This window comes from Haematobia irritans, chromosome 2 (genome assembly GCF_050003625.1).
Source record: "Haematobia irritans isolate KBUSLIRL chromosome 2, ASM5000362v1, whole genome shotgun sequence".
Taxonomy (NCBI): Eukaryota; Metazoa; Arthropoda; class Insecta; order Diptera; family Muscidae; genus Haematobia; species Haematobia irritans.
The window spans coordinates 8,123,979-8,139,375 of NC_134398.1; the positions used below are offsets into that span (position 1 = coordinate 8,123,979).

The 15,397-nt window shown below is 28.0% G+C and overlaps 1 protein-coding gene across 1 annotated transcript in view; it reads right to left on the reverse strand.

Annotated features, from left to right (window-relative positions):
* Positions 1–15,397, reverse strand: part of Dyrk2 (Dual-specificity tyrosine phosphorylation-regulated kinase 2) — a 228,809-nt gene that overhangs the window by 105,238 nt on the left and 108,174 nt on the right. The window lies entirely within an intron of this gene.

Sequence of the window (15,397 nt, forward strand, 5' to 3'; positions counted from 1 at the left end):
ATTAGGATTGTTATAAAGGGAGATGAGGCAGAGAAGAGTTAGAAAAAAATATTATTTTATAGTAAATGTAAAAATATAGATATCAAAATTTTTGGATTTTGCCAGAACAAAAATAAAATAAACTAAAATAAATTAAATAACATAATATAAAATAAAATAAAAAATATTTATAATTTTTTATTTTATTATATGTTATTTATTTTATTTTATTTTATTTGTAATTTTTTATTTTATTATATGTTATTTATTTTATTTTATTTTATTTTTTTTTTTTGAGAAAATCTAAAAGTTTTGATATATATATTTTTTACATTTACTATAAAATAATATCTTTGTTCTAACTCTTGTATTATTTTCATTAATAAACTATATGTTTTGCAGACATAAAAACTTTATACATTAATATATAAAAAAAAAACTATAACAATTATTTTTTACAATGGTATTATCAAACTAATGTTGTCTGAGATTTAAAGGACTGTGATAAATTTTATAAAAAAAAATCAGCATGATTTTCACAAGTTTTTTGATATTATTTCTATACAAGTTAAATACTAAAAAAAACCTCTAAGTCAAATATTTAAAAAATATTATATTATGGATTATTTTAATTTTTTCCATATCAATTTTTTATGTATTTGTGTTTTTATTTATATTTCCTTAAATTTTGTATGGGCTTTTATTTTATTTTCCCCATAATTGCAATCACTGGATTGACTTTGCAAATAATGGCTTTTCTCACAAAAATAATTTCGTGATTTTATGATAACCAGTTCAATTACAGTTTTAAAGGTGGAGAGGGAGAGAGAGCAAAATTCGCAACAGCAAAGTCTAAGTCGATAAGATTATAAAATTAAATAATATCGAAGGCCTTGTTGTGGCGCCTTGGCTAATTAAATATTAGGAATATTATTTTCTATAATAAAATCATGAAAAACTACATCCACTCTCCCACCACATACACACTCACAAATTTTCACATATATTCCATCATAAAATGAAACGACTATAACATCTATAAATATGGAAATCCCATAGTAAATTGTAAAGGCACTCAACGAGGCATCAACTCTAAGCATGCAATGTTCAGTTGTTTTCCTCCTCTCATCACAATAAAGAAGACGATGAAACTGCTAGACTGGACATTTACCATTCAACTACTCAGGCCAGGCGGTATATAGCCAATAAATGGAGGACATTGGTCCGCCTGATGTTGAACAACTATAGTTGGTCGCAAAACTGGGTTTACGTGACTGTGAAAAAACGACACAAAAGAAAACCTCTTCAATCGATACGAAATAATAATTTCCACTTGATAGTTGACAAAGGAGAGGAAAAACATGAAAAAGCTCAGGGAACAATTGTAGAGGAGTTGTTGGTTTTTAATTGTTTACAATTTACTTTGGTTTCAGTGGATTTGTTATTGGTTTACAGAAGGCAAGCGTAGACCAGAAAGCTAGACAGAATAAACAAGAAAATTCACCATCATAAAGAGGAGACTACACAGGAGGAAAATTTGATGGAAAATGGAAAATACAAAGTTAATTAATACAAATAATTTTTATTGAAGAGGAACAAAAAGGTTTGTAGGTTTTACGAGACAAGTATTATCTACTAAAATTTACAGAAAATTCTACGAGAAAACTACCAAACAAAAAATCTTCTATAGACAATTTTGTCAAAATTTTATTTCTATAGAAAATATTTTCAAAATTTTATTTCGATAAACAATTTTGTAAAAATTTTATTTCTATAGAAAATTTTGGTAACATTTTTCTATAAATTTTGTTAACATTTTTCTATAGAAAATTTTGTCAAAATTTTATTTCTATAGAAAATTTAGTCAACATTTTATTTCAATAGAAAATTTTGTCAAAATTTTATTTCTATAGAAAATTTAGTCAAAATTTTGTTTCCATTCTCAATATTTTATTTCTATAGAAAATTTAGTCAAAATTGTATTTCTGTAGGAAATTTTGTCAAAATTTTATTGCTAAAGAACATTTTGTTAAAATTTTATTTCTATAGGAAATTTTGCCAAAATTTTATTTTGTTAAAAATGTATTTCTGTAGAAAATTTTGTCAAAAATTTGTTTCTCTAAAAAATTTGTTCAATATTTTATTTCTATAGAAAGTGTTGTCAAAATTTTATTTCTATAAAAAATTTTGTTAAAATGTTATTTTGCATAGTAGATAGGGACAGTAGGAATCTCGCAAAAAGGAAGATCCTGCACTAGGATAAATATGAGCTTTAAATTCATAGCTCTTAGAATAAGATCTCGTGTGTATTTAAAAATCTTCGTTTTTCAGTACTGACAGACAATGGACTGGAAGGTCGTGGCTAAACTGACTCTATTTCTGACTTTAATTAATGGCCATAAAATTTTGTTTGAAAAATATGCTATGTAGGTCTTCTGCTAAATTTAATGGTCATATCCATTATGGTACAGGATCTTCCTTTGTGCGAGATTCCTACCATCCCTATCTACTATTGAGAGGAATTTTATGACATTTCAAAAAAGGAATCTATATGACAGTTATGTTCGGCTTGTGTACCTAAGGATAGACTTTAATTGATATCCTTAGGTACACAAGCCGAACATAACTGTCATATAGATTCCTTTTTTGAAATGTCATAAAATTCCTCTCAATAGTAGATAGGGATGGTAGGAATCTCGCACAAAGGAAGATCCTGTACATGAATGGATATGACCATTAAATTTAGCAGAATATTATGCTATATAGCTCTTATATCAAAATATAATCTGTCTTTGAGAGTCTTCGTTTTTCAGAAATATAGCTTGATAGTACTAACAAATAATAGACTGGAAGTTTGTGGCCATACTGAAACTTTTTAAGACTTTGATTAATGGCCATAAAATATGCTATATAAGTCTCACGACTTAAAATGATATCTGCAGGTATATAAACTTCTTTCTAGCCCACAATAAATTTAATTTAAAATTCATTCTGAAATTGTATAAAATTCTTCGCACTAGTAGGGAGGGACAGTAGGAATCTCCTGAAAAGGAAGATCCTATACCAGAATGGATTTGAGCATATAATTTTATACACTAAATTAAATTTAATACTCTAAATAACTCTTGCACTATATAAATCTTATACTATATAAATCACACATACTATATAATTCTCTCAGAAATAAACTTTACATTACTGCCAAACAATAGGAGTGAAGATCGTGATCTATTGAATCTTTTTATGACTTTTTTAATGGTCATTAAATTTGTTGGAAAATTATCATATAAAGACCGTTAATCTTTGATTGACAAACCTAGATTTTTGCTAACCGAATTGTGATATGATTCGTATTTCAATAGTAGATAGAGACTGTAGGAATCTCGCAAAATGGAAGATCCTACACTATGATAGATATAAGCATTAAATTTACCAGATAAACATGTTGCATAGCTCTTTCATAGTCGAATCGACATATATCGGATTTGACGGCACACCATTTACAAAACTCGTTAGGTTTACGTTTTTATTCTGATTGCAATCTCTAACATATATTGGTATAAATAAAAGTTTTCGAAAAAAATGCCTTTAAAAATAACGACATCCATATGCGTTGTTAAAAAAATATAATTCACTTCTTCCTTTGCTGAAATATTTTGTGGGTCTTTAATTTCCGTTGTACCAAAACCATAAATTTCTAATATTCACTAGTAGACATCCGTTTTCGGGTTTTTTTAAGGAACAAAGTCCAATTAAAACCTTAATTGTTTTCATTAAATCAGTGATTATATCCCAATCTATGTTTTTTTTTCTGTGTATCCATTATTCGTAGTATCAAAAGAAAACTTGTTTAACAGTCTTGTTTTGACCAAAGTCAACGAAATAACTGGCCATTCACTGTTGGATGCATATCTAACAGCACAGGGTGTAGAAGGATGGGTAAAATGCAATCACTATACCAGGAAAGTAAATCCAAAATAGTGTAATAACACCATAGATGTCCGGACTGTAATAGAAACTCTAAGAAAACTGCAACAACACTCCTTGTTACCGAGCTGGTCAATGGTCAGAAAATTTTCCAAAAGTTGATTAAACTGTGGACATTACATTTGGTGGTAGCTGGCTGATGGCAGCATGATCCATGATATTGATGCTTTTCACCCCATTGGCGAAATAACAGTAACAAAGTAATTGTTAAATAATTATTATTAAAGCTCATTTCAGTTTTTTTTTGTTTGCGATGTAACAAGATTTTTGTCATAATACAAGATAATAACCCCTCCCCCTCCCCTACAAGGGGATATTCGAAATAATAACCGGAAATTATAAGATATTTGGAAGAGAGATAGTGCAAAAAATAACTATATTTATGGTATAGATTACACTTTGTTTCATTGGCATTTCAAATTTTATATCGATGTGATTGCAATAAAGATTAAGAGATGCAATTTTCAATGAAAAATGAAAATTGTAAGCAAATCTAGTTAGCGAAACTTGATGTTAGGCTTCAATGCAAAAAGGAGTGGCGGAAAAAGAAACATAAACAAAATTTGCAAAAACGCTTTAATGGATTTAATTTTCATGAAATAAATTTGAAAAAAAAGATTTATGAGTATAATACTTTTATGTGGGGAGATAAAAACGTTAAATGTGGTATTGCAACTTTGTAATTGGGAAATCATTAGCAAACAGTGGTATATATTTAAAAAAAAAACACTAAAACATCTAAGACCTAATGGCGTTTTCTTTTCTTGTAAAAAATGCACACTTTTTTTGCATTTTGCCCGGAAAATGTACTCTTTAGGTTCTTTTCTAAAAAAACAGGCAAAAGTGCGAAAAGGCTTCGAATTCTGTTGTGAAAATAGCGCCACGCATAGAGGCAAATTACGGGCATTTTCAGCACTGCCAACAAACGAGAGTGCTGCGATTGCCCTGTTTCCTTCTTTGAATTCTTTTCTGCCCGCTGAAATGATAGCATTTTTTTAGGTTTCTGGTAACATTTTAAAAATGCGCATTCTGTACAGACAAAATGAAGGCAAAGTACTTTTTTCAGAAAAGAAAACACCATAAGACTATCATCTGACAAGGAGTTAAAGATACCTCTTTAAAACTACGAATTGTTAGATTAGAAGTACTTACAAGTCCAGAAACTATTGTATAATCTGAGCATTGCTTTTGGGGGGAGCTGGATATATATGGAAGTTTCCATGATATTGGTGTTTTCACCACATTGGCGAAATAACCGCGAAGTTGGTCATCTTGGATCAGTTTCAACTATTGAATACTTCAAGGAATTTTCTTTGTCAGCCACCTTTTCTAGGATTAACCTCCCCCATTGGATGGGGGTATACTAACATTCTTATTCAGTTTGTAACGTATCGAAATGTTGGTATTAGACCCCGTGAAGTTCCGAACCAAATATGATATCAGCTCGATAAATTGGGCAATTAGTTATTTAGCTCTTTTATTGAAGTAGGATCAGATGAGCGGATTGTATTGCAAGTGGGCCATTAGCTATAGCGTTCATACAAACCAATCCCCAGATTTGACTTCTTGAATTAAATATATATTAAATATATACTATTAAATATATATCCTCACATAAGTCGATCAGTAGATCTGACTTCGCGAGACTTCTGGATCCGAAGTTTCATTCGATTCGAATGAATTTTGTTAGGTAAAGTCAGTATCCATACAACGTCATTCGTTCTGGTTGAAATTCAGTTGTCAGTACCGGTCCACTAATAATCGCATAAGTAGACAGTCCATCCTCATTAGAATTTTCATAAAAATCTATTTACGATATTGTCTTCTTTCCCGTCCATGAAATTTAGTTTAGTTTAGTCCTCTCAGTACAAACAGAGAACTAATTTGTTATGGTAACCAATTGTTTTGCCAATCGAATTAGTTGGTCCCAAATACTCTCAGAAACTAACTGACATGATTTGTTACTACAACCAACTGTTGTCTGGCATAACGTACACATATTTGTTTGGATAACTAATATATGGGTAGCAAAGAGATGGTATATATCGCTCTATAATTATTTAATGTCCCTATATAAGACGATCCATAATGGGATTACTCGATCCGAGATAAACACTTGGGCAAAGGGAGCATATGTAGGACTATGGAACAGTGAAACTGTTGGAAAGGCCATGAAGATCATATGGGGAAATACCGATGAGGTCAAAACAACAAAGCTACTGAAATGGAGTAAGGGTACGATCTGTAGGATTTTTGGATTTGTGACGGGAAACTTTGACCTCAAGGTACACTTGTACCGTATGGGTGTAGTAAAGTATAGTTTTTGCAGGGCATGTAGAGAGGATGAAGAAACACTTGAACACTATCCAGCAGTAGCAAGATAAAGGTTCCAGCATCTAAGAGTCGAAACTTACCTAACACTAACCGATTGTAGGGAAAAATTAATGATTTCATCCAGATCGAGGAATTCTTATAATCAGAGAAACTAGAGAAGCGCACAACAACTCAACAAACATGCGTCGCCAAACAAGTAGTGAAAATGTTCTTTTTGGATCCGGAAGTACGGTTGCTACTCGAAATTTTGTCAAAATTTTATTTCTATAGAAAATTTTGTCAAAATTTTATTTCTATAGGAAATTTTGTCAAAATTTTATTTTTTGTAGGAAATTTTGTCAAAATTTTATTCATATAGAAACATTTTTAAAATTTTTATTTCTATGGGAAATTTTGTCAAAATTTTATTTCTATAGAAAATTTTGTCAAAATTTTATCTGCATAGTAAATTTTGTCAAAATTTTAATTCTACTGAAAATTTTGTCAAAATTTTATTTATATAGAAAGTTTTGTCAAAATTTTATTTGAATAGAAAATTTTGTCAAAATTTTATTTCAATAGAAAATTTTGTAAAAATTTTATTTCTATAGAAAATTTTGTAAAAATTTTATTTCTACAGAAAATTTTGTCAAAATTTTATTTCTACAGGAAATTTTGTCAAAACTTTATTTCTATAGCAAATTTTTTCAAAAGTTTATTTCTATAGAAAATTTTGTCAAAATTGTATTTCTATGGGAAATTTTGTGAAAATTTTATTTCTACAGAAAATTTTGTGAAAATTTTATTTCTACAGAAAATTTTGTCAAAATTTTATTTTTATAGAAAATTTTGTCAAAATTTTATTTCTATAGAAAAATTTATCAAAGTTTTATTTCTATAGCAAAATTTGTCAACATTTTATTTCTATAAAAAATTTTGTCAAAATTTTATTTCTACAGGAAATTTTTTCAAGATTTTATTTCTACAGGAAATTTTGTCAAAATTTTATTTCTATAGCAAATTTTGTCAAATTTTTATTTCTATAGCAAATTTTGTGAAAATTTTATTCAATGGGAAATTTTGTGAAAATTTTATTTCTATAGAAAATTTTATTTCTACAGAAAATTTTGTCAAAATTTTATTTTTATAGAAAATTTTGTCAAAATTTTATTTCTATAGGAAATTTTTTCAAAAGTTTATTTCTATAGGAAATTTTTTCAAAAGTTTATTTCTATAGAAAATTTTGTCAAAATTGTATTTCTATGGGAAATTTTGTCAAAATTTTATTTCTATAGCAAATTTTGCCAAAATTTTATTTCTATAGCAAATTTTGTCAAAATTTTATTTCTACAGAAAATTTTGTCAAAATTTTATTTTTATAGAAAAATTTGTCAAAATTTTATTTCTATAGGAATTTTTTTCAAAAGTTTATTTCTATAGGAAATTTCTTCAAAAGTTTATTTCTATAGAAAATTTTGTCAAAATTGTATTTCTATGGGAACATTTGTCAAAAGTTTATTTCTATAGCAAATTTTGTCAAAATTTCATTTCTATAGAAAATTTTGTCAACATTTTATTTCTATAGAAGTTTTGTCAAAATTTTATTTCTATAGCAAATTTTGTCAAAATTTTATTTCTATAGCAAATTTTGTCAAAATTTTATTTCTATGGGAAATTTTGTGAAAATTTTATTTCTATAGAAAAATTTATCAAAATTTTATTTCTATAGCAAAATTTGTCAACATTTTATTTCTATAAAAATTTTGCCAAAATTTTACTTCTACAGGAAATTTTTTCAAGATTTTATTTCTACAGGAAATTTTGTCAAAATTTTATTTCTATAGCAAATTTTGTCAAATTTTTATTTCTATAGCAAATTTTGTGAAAATTTTATTTCTATAGAAAATTTTGTGAAAATTTTATTTCTACAGAAAATTTTGTCAAAATTTTATTTCTATAGAAAATTTTGTCAAAATTTTATTTCTATAGAAAACTTTGTCAAAATTTTATTTCTACAGAAAGTTTTGAAAAAATGTTATTTCTATAGAAAATTTTGTCAAAATTTTTTCTGTATAGTTAGGTTAGGTGGCAGCCCGATGTATCAGGCTCACTTAGACTATTCAGTCCATTGTGATACCACATTGGTGAACTTCTCTCTTAACACTGAGTGCTGCCCGATTCCATGTTAAGCTCAATGACAAGGGACCTCCTTTTTATAGCCGAGTCCGAACGGCGTTCCACATTGCAGTGAAACCAATTAGAGAAGCTTTGAAACCCTCAGAAATGTCGCCAGCATTACTGGGGTGGGATAATCCACCGCTGAAAAACTTTGTGGTGTTTGGTCGAAGCAGGAATCGAACCCACGACCTTGTGTATGCAAGGCGGGCATGCTAACCATTGCACCACGGTGGCTCCAATATGTATAGTGAATTTTGTCAAAATTTTATTTCTATTGAAAATTTTGTGAAAATTTTATTTCTATAGAAAATTTTGTCAAAATTTTGTGCAAAATGCTTCCAAACATATTATGTGGTCTCATAATAACATATTGTTTTTTGGAAGACAACATTATTGAATTTGGATGCAAAAATACAAAATGTTTGGAGCTTAAACTACTCAAACATATATTGTTTAGACCAATATGCTTCCAAACATATTATATATTGGAAGAGATCAAACATATAAATGTTTGGGCAATACCCAAAAATGTATATGCTTGAAGCAAAATATGTTTACAGAAGCGATTTTTTGTGAGGGTGTGTGAGTTAAAATAAAGAACATATTTGGGAGGATATTTCTGGAAGAGCTTTTAAAGTCGTACATTTAGAAGAATTTCTAAATTTTTTTGCTGGGAAATTGATTGCTGTCTTAAGTGTATGTCATATGAATTTAGACGGAGAAATCAGTCATCTCTTCTCAAACTAACCTAACCTAGGTCTATAATCTGCATGTTTTTATTCAACCTAGGCTACGTATTAACTTACAATCTTCAGAAGTTGCCCTTGAAATAATACATATGTAAAAAGATGGCGGAGGACTTTTTTATTCGAAATTCTTGGTATAGGATGCATACGATTTGATCCACTGGGTCTCATTGAAGTCTAAAGGAAACATCGGGTAGAATAAACGTGTTCTATTCGAAAAGCTTGACCGAATTGTATCATTTTTTTTTTAAATATAATTAAATGAACCACTTTACTATGAAATATCGGGGAATATGGACAACATTCTAAGTGTGAAATTGCGATAATCTTATCTCTTATAAATGAGTGTTATCCGATTCTATATTTCGCTCAAAGATAAGGGAAATCCTTCTAATACCCAAGTTCAAAGAACACCCAGAGAAAGAATAAGATAAGACCTCAAAAATGTTTAATATGCAACAATGAGACAAAATATTAACATCAGCTGTAAAAAAATCTTTGGTGTTCGACCGAAACTGGGCTAGAACAATGTGCATATTCGCAATGAAGAAAATAAAACTGGTTTCATAGTCAAACATATAAGATAACTCCATAATGAGGTGCTTATAAAATTACTATATTCCCATTGATATTATTGACAAAACTATGACCTTTGAGCCACTGTATACGTAGTATATGAATAGTATGATCTCTTCAGCAAACACCCAAAGTCCGTGACCTGCCACAATATACCTGGGAGAATATGGAATAGTTCTGCATTCATAGCAACACTTTGCACTCTTGGCAAAGACCACTCACGATTACGTTGTTAAAATTGATGTTGTTTTTTTTTTTTAACTCTCCGATGGAATTAAAACATTTTCAACTTTAATATGAATGGTCGTTTTTTTTGTGTATTTTCACTGTAATTAAATTGTTTTCATAAAGTCATACACATGGATGTTTAAGGTATTATTTGTTTACACACTTCAACCGTTTACACATGAGGAAATTATGAGGAGCTCCATAACAACGCCATAAAAACCATAGCTAATGGTTAGCTGTAGATTGGTGTGTTTCACTCTTACTGTCGATGGTTCACGTTTTTAATTTAATTTAGTGCATTAAACATACAATGATAAAAACAAAAAACTAAATTAAATAAACAAAAAAATAGAAAAGTGGAAAATTTACTTTTTCTCATAAAAGTGGATTTTATGTTTTTTTTTGTGATTTGTTTTGTTTTTGTGCTCCAATTCCTTTTGGTCTAAAGAATTTCGCAGGGGTTGTAAACGCATTGTATGGCATTTTTGCGTTTCAAGAGTTTCACTTTTTCTACTTGTCTTCACCATTTTGTTTTTTTTGTGATGTGTAAATTCAAATTTCGCAAATACGTAATCGACACAATGAAATTATATGCGTTAAAATTAACTCATCCGCTGAAAAGTGTTACACAGTTTGTTTCTTTTTTTTTGGTTATAAATAAATGCGAGTGTATTACAACAATCTGTTCTAATTTGTAGGAATTTCGATTGTAAATAAACTGAAGAGATTGCAATCAGATTGAGTTGGTATTTTAAGGGAAATCAATTTATAGGCTATTTGAAAATTAGATAAACAAACTATTTACAACTAAGTTATTCCATAAGAAATTTATAGACAAACAGCATGGCATTTTTTATTTAAAATTAAATTCAATTCAATCTTTTTTTTAATTTATTTGAAAATAATTGAAATTTGAAATAGAAAAAAAAAAATAGAAAAAATAGAATTTTAAAAATATAAAAGAATTTTTCAATGTTGAAGAAAAAAAGATAGAATAAAATCAAATTATCTCATATGAAAAATTAAATTTAAATCAAAAATTAAATTGAAGTTCTCACAACCAGGGTTTCCAATTTTGCCGATTTATAGGCATTTTGACGATTTTTTACTCAAACAATAGCAAATGCCGATTTTCCGATTTTTGCCCCAAAAATGACGATATTAGCTCGGTTCAAAAATTTGGACTAGAAGCCGTTCGTTTACACATTTAGGGCCACCAAAGAGAGAATACATTTGACAATAGTCAGATAGAGAAATTGCAAGTTTTTGCTATAGATTTCATACATGTAGGAGATATACCTCATTTTACATCTACAGTATTAGTGTCACGGTTGCCACTCGTGCCAAAAATAATCCACCAAAATTTGAAGAAAATTTTATCAAAAATCTACCAAATTACAAAAATATTGTTGATCAAATTTTTGTGGTTAGTATATACAAAAATTTTGTTTTATTCGAAAGAAATATTTTATATGGAATTTAATGAAAATTTTGTTAAAATTGTATTTTTACAGAAAAAGTTCTCCAAATTTTATTTCTATAGAAAATTTTGGCAAAAGTTTATTTCTATAGAAAATTTTGTCAAAATTTTATTTCTATAGACATTTTTGTTGAAATTTTATTTCTACAGAAAATTTTGTTAAAATTTTATTTCTACAGAAAAAGTTGTTAAAATTTTATTTCTATAGAAAATTTCGACAAAATTTTATTTCTATAGAAAATTGTGTCAAAATTTTATTTCTATAGAAAATTTTGTCAAAATTTTATTTCTACATAAAATTTTGTCATAATTTTATTTCTATACAAAATTTTGTTAAAATTGTAATTGTAAAAAATTGTCAACATTTTATTTCTATAGAGAATTTTGTCAAAATGTTATTTCTAAAGAAAACTTTCTCAAGCCTTTATATCTGTAGAAAATGTTTGCACATTTTTTATTTCTATAGAATATTCTTGCAAAAATTTGTTCCTATAGAACATTTTTGGCAATTTTTTTCTATAGTAAGTTCTTGCAAAATTGTTTTTCTATGAACATTTGTGCAAAATTGTATTTCTAAGAAAATTTTGCAAAATTTTATTTTTAAAAAAATTTTTGGCAAATTGTCAAATTTTGGAAAATCGGGCAACACATATGTTAATATTAATGATCTTTATTTTTATTTTTAAATAAAAAAACTTACTGAAGTAAAACTATTATAAATATTTTTTATATTATTTTTTGAATTGCATAGCATAGCATTGCATAAAAATGTTTTTGTTTTTTTTTTTTTATTTTTATACAAGACTGAATTCATTATGATTTTATAGTTGAAATGCATAGTTGTGTTAATTTTTTGTTCTTTATATGAAATAAATATTTTTGTTTTTAGCCAAAAAATTTGTTTGGTTTTAATATTATTAACATTGCAGATTTTTTGACGATTTTTTCGGAAAAATGTGACGATTATTCTTGAAATTTTATTGGCAGCCCTGCTCACAACTAATCGCCTTAAGCATAGTGTCATAAAGATGGTATAAAAATGCGAGGGTCTGGATGAAGAAAAGTTGACGTCCAACCAGGGATACCAGGTTATGACTCTGATAGGTTTCCACCACTTCGATATTCACACAATAGCAATAACGGTTTTGTAGTCTACTCACTGAACTAAATAAATCGACAATAGATTTGATTTTATATTCTAAAATATTCTGTAAATATTTGCCAAATCAAAAAGGGATCAATTCCAAGAAAAACCGAGACACAATTTGATTTGTACAGATATGATCATTGACTGACCATATAGGATAATATTTTTTATTCCCATTCTTCAAAAAGGATAAATAAAATTCGGTTGTCGAATCGATTCCTTTTTTCATTTGGCAAATAATTATAGAATACAAATCTATCATCGATTTATTTAGTTCAGTGAGTAGACTACAAAATTATTATTGCTACTATAGACAAAAAAGAAAAACTAAACACAGAAACGAAACCTCATGAATCTTCAGCATCTGCCAGTCTAATATCCACATCTGCTTTATTGATTTGTTTTGGAATAATAAATTTCAAGAGAATTTTTATTATATTCGCGCAATTCATATGAAAGGAGGAGAACAAGAGTCAAAGAAAATAAAGAACAAATGAAAATAATATAGGAATTGCAATTATTTTGTCTTTCCTGATTAAATGGAAAATGTGCTGTTATTTTCTTTTGCACAATGATTGGCGCTTGAATGCTGCTGACAGAAAGCAGGGCAGGATGTTCCTACAGTTTAGAATAGATTCATTTTTGTAGAATATTTTCTTTGGAAATACTATTGAGTCAAAGATCCTTATAATTTAAATTTTTGTAATAAAGTTTTCATTTAATTTCCTTTTATAGACAAAAGCATACTTATAGAATGAAAAAACTATGGAAATTAAAGCATAATTTTAGGAAAATATTATTGGATGCATTTTTAAAGAATATTTTCTTTTGATAGAGTAGTGAGTCAAAAATCTTTATAATTTAAATTTGTTAATAAAGTATTCCTTTAATTTCCTTTTATAAATAAAAGCATACTGTTACGGAGAGAAAACCATGGAAATTATTACATACTTTTAGGCACGATTTAATGGATGCATTTTGATAGAATATTTTCTTTTGAAAGAGTAGTGAGTAAAAAATTTTTATAATTTAATTTTCTTAATTATATTTAAATTGAATTTTCTATTATAAATACTTTTAGGATGAAACAACATATACCTTTTTTATATACTTTTAGGGTGAAACAACTATAGAAATTAAAACATATTTTTAGGAAAATATTAGCAGATGTAGTTTTGTAGAATATATTCTTCTGAAGAACTATTGAATCAAAGATCTTTATAATTTAAATTTCTTTGTAATTATTTTGTCTTTCCTGATTAAATGGAAAATGGGATTTTTTTCTTTTGCACAATGATTGGCGCTTGAATGCTGCTGACAGAAAGCAGGGCAGGATGTTCCTACAGTTTAGAATAGATTCATTTTTGTAGAATATTTTCTTTGGAAATACTATTGAGTCAAAGAACTTTATAATTTAAATTTTTGTAATAAAGTTTTCATTTAATTTCCTTTTAGAGACAAAAGCATACTTATAGAATGAAAAAACTATGAAAATTAAAGCATAATTTTAGGAAAATATTATTGGATGCATTTTTAAAGAATATTTTCTTTTGAAATAGTATTGAGTCTAAAAGCTTTATAATTTAAATTTCTTAATAAAGTATCCATTTAATTTCCTTTTATAAATAAAAGCATACTGTTATGCCTACGGTCCTTTTTATCAAAAATTAGTTAATATTATCTTCACTTTTACTTTATAATTTTTAATTTATTTACAAAAAAATAACTGGCAAAATAAATTGATTTTCTATGTGAAAACTGAAAATTGTACCGGTCTTTAAATGTTGACTTGTTCCGTTATCCATGAGTGCTGTCCTATTCTACGCTAAGCCTAATGATAAGGAAGCACCCTCTTATAGTCCAGTTCTAATGGTCTTTCACTTAGAGAAGTTGAAAGCCACTCCAAATGGTCATTAGTTTTACTGAAAGAAATAAATCATCGCAGAAAAATTTTTTTTAATCGAAACTGGGATTGAACCCATTACCCTTTGTATGCAAGTCCTTCATGTTAAATATTACAATATTAAAGTTCTCTGTTTTGGCTTTTAAAAAAATTTATTATTATATTTTTCTACAAGTTTTACCAGGAATTGGAAATTTCCCATATGCCCCTGAAAATATGCTTTATTTTTGTATTGCAAAATATCTGACTTTTAGAAAAACACAACCAATATCTATTAACTAATGAAGCAGCAATGCAAATGAAAAGTGGTCTTTGTGAAAAAGGAAAACAAACTATCAACAACATACTCATCAAAGAAAACAAAAGAAATAATACTCGATTTTCTGGTCAGCCTTTGAGAAAAAAAAACATTGTTGTGGACCAACTACCTCACCAACGAATGTCTAACAAACCAACTGAAAGTATTGTGCTGTATGGTTGAGCATTTAATAATAATTCTGTAGATTTTTTTTCTATTTTTTTGTTTTGTTCAATTTTTAACCCAGTGACCAAGTTTAGTCGCTGGCGTAGATAGACGTGCGGGCATACAGATAAACTAACAAATGGCAGAAGCAACTATTGCACAAACTATAGCAGCAACATCTTGTTTGTAGCCTGCAACAGCTGCTCTTTGTAATATTTAAGAATATTTATATCAATAACAATGAAACAGACGCTGCTGTTGTAGAAGAAAAATCTGCTTCAGCATCTTTAGCTATGGCATCGACAATCATCATGTAAAGAAAAACTGCGTGTGCATTGCATCTGTGATCTATGGCCCACCAATGGAATGGGAGCATCATCATCATTTCTATGGCCAT